Raw genomic sequence first — 6,191 nt, 5'->3', positions numbered from 1 at the left:
TCCTACCAGAAAAAGGGTTAGTCAATCCAAAACCTTTTCCTTAAAAGAAAAACCTAGTTATGGTAAGAAATTTAGGGCAAATAAAACTCAACAGAATTTTTCTGCATAATTCATTAATTAAGTTTTAATATAAATACCGAATATCGAGTATAAAATAAAAAATTAAAAAGGAAAAGAAAAGATGAGGAAAGAATATATGGCCTCATGAGGAATCCAAAAAAGTGAAATGAAAGGAACTAGTCACAATCCCAACAAAGAATATAATTCATATCTTATCTCCCCAGCTGTTTTTATTTTTACCCCTTTGGAACATATATATATATACACACACAATTGCCTTATTGAAAATGACACAAGCAGTATGTCATACTTACCTATCTTAATCTAATAATATCATTTTCTTCTTTTTCAAAAAAAAAATAAAATTGTTGGACTTGAATGTTATTTATGAATAAGCAAATATAACATGATTGGAAGTGTAAATACACAATGGAAAATAAAAATCATGTTTTTGCCTATTAGAAATGCTATGGTATTGATGGTGCATTTTCGAAGTATCTGATACGTATATAATAAAACTTTTGATTGACAAGCAACGTAGGCAATAGAAAGGAGCGAATTCAAGATGAACTTTTTTTAGTTTGAATTTAAATTCGAATTCTATCTCATCTTGTCTAATTTATTGAATTTCAAAATTTATTATTTATATTTATTTAATACATGCTCGAATAAATTCATAAGTTTTTCACTAGATCCGCCCGTGATAAGAGGGTCAATGTGAAATGAAGTAACTAGAGGTACTAAGTTGAATTTTTATCCTAAGTTTCTTTTATGGCTAAGCAAAATGTTCTAATCATTGAACAAACTGGTCAAGTTTAGTTAAAATTTATTATTTCTTAATTAATCATGATAACTAAGTAACATGATTAAGATTCCTAAATTTCCATATAATAATTAAAACATTTGGTGTAAGACCACATCCAATGTGGAGCACCATGCAGTCAAATTCTCAACCCTTTTTTCTTGCTATATAATAAATATTTGTCATTTAACTTCATCTAATGATGACGTAGAGCGATGAATTATCAAAAATCATAGTACATAACTACGAATCAATCAACAACAGATTATTAAATATTTGTCATTAACTCTACATAATGATAAAGTATCGAAATCTTAGTAGCTACGAACTATTTAGCAATAAATTATTACATCAATTTTCTTGAAGGATAGAATCATTGAAAGATGAAGGAAGTTTAATTATTTTTTTTTTCTTTCTCATGTAAAAAATGTTTAGTGTGAATATATATAAGAAACTTTTTCAAAGGAATTTTATGAGTTGGATATATAATTGTTTTTTTTTCCTTTTCACTAAGGCAATCAATATCCCACTTACTTATGTACTGTCTGTTAATATTAGCACATCTATGTTTACAAGACCCCACTATTTCAGCCATGAAGACAAAACAAAATCATTAGAAAAATATTCCTTTTCATGTTATTTTGGACAAGGATTACTAGTTTCAGAATTTTCCTCAGATGATTTATAGGACATCAACTCAAGTGAAGCAACTTTCGCGATAACAAAAATAATTTTTAGCGGTAATAAATATGTGTATCAATAGAGAATGTTAAAATCTTTATCAGCATTAGTTATCGTCAACAGATTTAATGTTATTATAGGCTTTAGAAACATTTACAAAGAGTGTTACTTACTGCTAAAGATTATCTTTTGATATAGCATTGGCATAAAACAACAATATATAAAATAAATTGAGTTAGAATTTTCACTAAATAGATTGAAACTAAAAATAAGTAAATAGAGGATGAAGTCAAGCAAATTCGACATTTATCATATAAGTACACACATATATAAGAAGTGTATTTTTAATTTCTAATATTAAAATATACGATAACATTAACATATAGTAATTTTGACCTGATACCAACAAAGAAGGTTCGAATGAATCTCCTGACATCTCTTAGATCTGCACATGGCTCCAATGACATTCATATCTTGATATATTCAAGCTTATTTTAAGTTATATATATTAACAGTAAATATCAATTATACACGTTAGAGATATCAATTTTTTTTATCAGAATTAACTTGAAATAATAACTATGTGCATCACATACCCTTCTATGGTCATGAAATAACAACTTGGTCATAAATTATTTTTATTTCAAATAAATTTTTTCATGTGCATGATATACAAATCAGACATTGTACCCTATGAAATATTTCCTATTGATTTGCCTGATAGCTGTCTTAAGAGCTATAGTACAATAGATGAAAATAGACAAATTTTGATGTCATTCACCAAGTAATTGGTTGAAATTTAAAAAGGACACAAGAACAAAATCTCCCTTGAGCCAAAAATTGTTTGATGTACACTTTTGGTTTTAGTTGTGCTGGTCAAAATAGATGGTGTGGAGGTCATGTGGCAATTCATTTTCCCAAGAAGGTTTATGTTGATCGGAAAATCTTTTTAGTTGGCTAGAATCTGTTATTTTGAAAGATATTTAAATATTCTTTGCAAAACGTATAATCAAACACAACTCTATCTTCAATTCCAATCACATAAATTCCATATTAATTGAAAAATATTTGGAATTTATGACCAAATGTCTACATATAATATGATTCTTGGGAAACAAAATGAGCACAAAGACTTCGGGTGAAATAAAAAGGACTTAACAAGCTTTTTATACACACATTTTTCCCAAATCTTTTCTTATTAATGGACTTTTTGACATATTAAAAGAAATATTATTAGTTAAGATGCGCAGAACTTTTACTTGTTCAAAAATTAATTAAGTTAAAGCAAGGTCAAAAATTAATTAATAGTTTGATTGAGTTATGACTCATATTTTAGCCTAACCTAATTCAATCCAAGTAACTTCTGAATTCAATATATAATTTAATTCATTTTGCCTCGTTTAAATTCAGCACAACCCACTAAAATATAACAAAAATCGTGTAAGTTGGGTTATGATTCACACTCTAGTCCAACTTAGTTCAACTTAAATAACTTCTCAATTCGTAAATTATTAAGTCAACATATTTTATCTTGTCTAAATTCAACTCGATTCGTTCATTAAACCTAATCCATATGAATAATTAAAATGATGATAATGGATGAGAGGTTGCATTTATAAGTGGCTGACACCTCAGATCCACTTAATGCTATTATTATGTGATGCTTTCCATCTTTGTGGAGTGTTCAGGTAGTTTTAAATAACTTCCTTTTTATTCACTTTTTTTTTTTGGAATTAATGTCAAAAGATATTCCACTAAATTTGATGTCTGTCCATGCCCCTCTTATTCTTAGAGAAAAACAGAAATTAAAAAATAAAAAATAAACTTGATGTACTATGATTAGACGGTACGTTCTACTCTCTCGCGACCTCTACTCTATTCAAAAGACTAAAAGTCCCTACTGAAGATAGGTCATTAAACTACGATTGAGAGTTTCGCCTTTTGAAGCATCAATCGCGTAGGGCCATATTTCACATATCTTTAATTTAAGATTATAAGATTTAAACGTCTCTTTCTCAAATGTCGTGTCAATTCAAAATCAAACAAATAAATCAAAACAGAAAATGTATATAGATTTCGCAATAAATATATATAGTTTGAATCAACGTTATTAAATTTTGTTGAGTATGTACTTCTCTTGTTAGTTCCGCCCCTAATACCTTACTGCTATATTCTAAACATGATAAAATTGACCTATTTTATAGCTCAAGTTGTTTAGTGCACCAAATGATATATGCAATTTGTTGTTTTCGTTAATTTTTTTGTATTTCTACTAATGGAGCACTTCATGAGCTAAGAACAATAGGGATAATTACGGGTTTGAACTATTGGGTTATCCAATTTATAAAATATATATGATTGTATTTATGGTATATATTCAAAATATATATATACTATACACATTTATACACACTATATATACTAAAAATGTATATGTCATGTATATTCAAATTTATTAATAAACTAGTCGATTGAATGATATATATATATCGGTAAACGTCCCAATCAAATATCCATGTAACAAGGTAGAAAGACATTGAGACATTGTTATATTGCAATCGCCATTAGTTTCTACCATTCTGGTTTTCACTCTTTATTTTTATTTTGGTGTCGGTTAGATAATTGTATATATGACAAACGAAATTGAGAGAGGGGGGATTGAGGCAAGCGATATTGGGAGAGGAGGAGAAAGGCGAGCAAGATTGGGAGAGGGAGGAGAGAAGTGAGCGCGAGAGGGCAGAGAGTGGGAGAGAGGTAAATTTTATATGTATATCGGTTAGATAATTGTATATTATACATATGCATTTGTATATATGACAAGAGGGCAGAGAATGGGGGAGGTGAATTGTACATGTATATTGGTTAGATAATTGTATATTATACAGATGTATTTGTATATTCTGGCGAATTATACATATACAAAAGTGACTAATTATACAAACTCGAAGTTAGCCCACATAATTAATGTATAATGTTAGTAGCGAGTAGTTAATTATAGCAAACTATAGCTATGATGAGTAATTAATTATAAGTTTGTTTAACCGCGTAAGTTTCCCTAAAAAGTATACATTATTTTCTTTAGGGAAAATTGTATATAATGGCAAACTAATAAATCAAATTAATTGCTATAACAACCTTTTGATTTAATTGTGTCCCGTAGAAAATTGTTTGTCAGTCAGCTCTCTCCCTCAAACTCTCGCTCGCCACTCTCCTCTCTCGCTCGCTTCCTCTCACTTTTATACAGACACAAGTGTATAAAATATGTTTCTTTTTGTATAAAGCAAGAGGAAATTGTATAAATACATATATTTTTGTTCCCCTCTCTCTCCTCTCCCAGATCTTGCTCGCCACTCTCCCTAATCTCGCTCGTCACCCTCGCCTCTATCGCTTATACAAACAAAAACGAAATGTATAAATTGCGTTTCTGTTTGTATAAAGCGAGAGAAAACTGTATATACACATGCAAATACATATATTTTAGTCCTATACACTTACAATTATACAATAAAAATACTCCCCTGCCCAGTTTCTTTTGCCTTTCTCTCTTTCTTGTTTTATACAAATTCAAATTGTATATAATTTCTCTATTTCTCGTTTTATACAATTCGATTCAATTGTATATTTCCTGCCCAAGTCTCTTTTGCCTTTCTCTCTTTCTCATTTTATACAAATTCAAATTGTATATAATCGTTCTATACACTTATTATTATACAATTCGTTTTATACACTTTGTTTTATATGATTCTCTACCCAAGTCTCTTTCTCTTTCTCGTTTTATAGACTTTGTTTTATACAATTCGCTTTAGTTGTATATGTATAGCGAATTATACATTTATATGTTTGTTATGATGTGCAATCGTGCAAACTTTGCTATAGCATACAAATATAAATTTTATGTTTGCTATATGTGAAAGGTGTCCTTTTCTTTATGCTAAATTCATACGATTTTTCTTAAAAGGCTCAAATTATTATTATTATTATTATTATAAGAGTATCCCTACATCTTATAGTATACATTTTTTCTTTTTCTTATCAGCTTTTAATGCAAGACTTCAATCACATATCCAACAATATAATATGTCCCTTAAAATAAATACGAGATTCTTCATCACCAAGATTCATGAACTTAATTATCTAGAGGAGACTGGACAGATACTAAGTGTCAAATGTTCGAATTTGATAATCAAAATAGGTTATAGTTAATAAATGAAAAAATAGTTATCTATGTGTATTGCCTAAACAAACAGTTTACAATGGCATATCCGAAAATTTTTTAAATCTAAAATAACCAATATATGTTAACATTGAATTTCATGAAGCAAATCAATTTTAAAGTTATTTTTTGTACCCCTTCATTTTTCAATTTTTAATTTTTAAAATATGTATAACATGACAAATAAAAATGTATATATATGCTTATATACAAAATCATATATTATATGCATCCTTGTATATTACATATACATTGTACAAGTAATGTATAAACAACTATATATTACATATACCTTGTGTATATAATATATAAATAATGTATATGCGGTATATAATCATGTGTAAACACTGTATAACTAAGTTTATAAGGAAACAACTCTTCAAGAAAGAGTTACAAAATGAATAATATCATGTTATACAATATATATATATATAT

Source organism: Solanum pennellii, chromosome 5 (genome assembly GCF_001406875.1).
Source record: "Solanum pennellii chromosome 5, SPENNV200".
In the NCBI taxonomy this organism is placed as follows: Eukaryota; Viridiplantae; Streptophyta; class Magnoliopsida; order Solanales; family Solanaceae; genus Solanum; species Solanum pennellii.
This window is presented reverse-complemented; position numbering follows the sequence as displayed.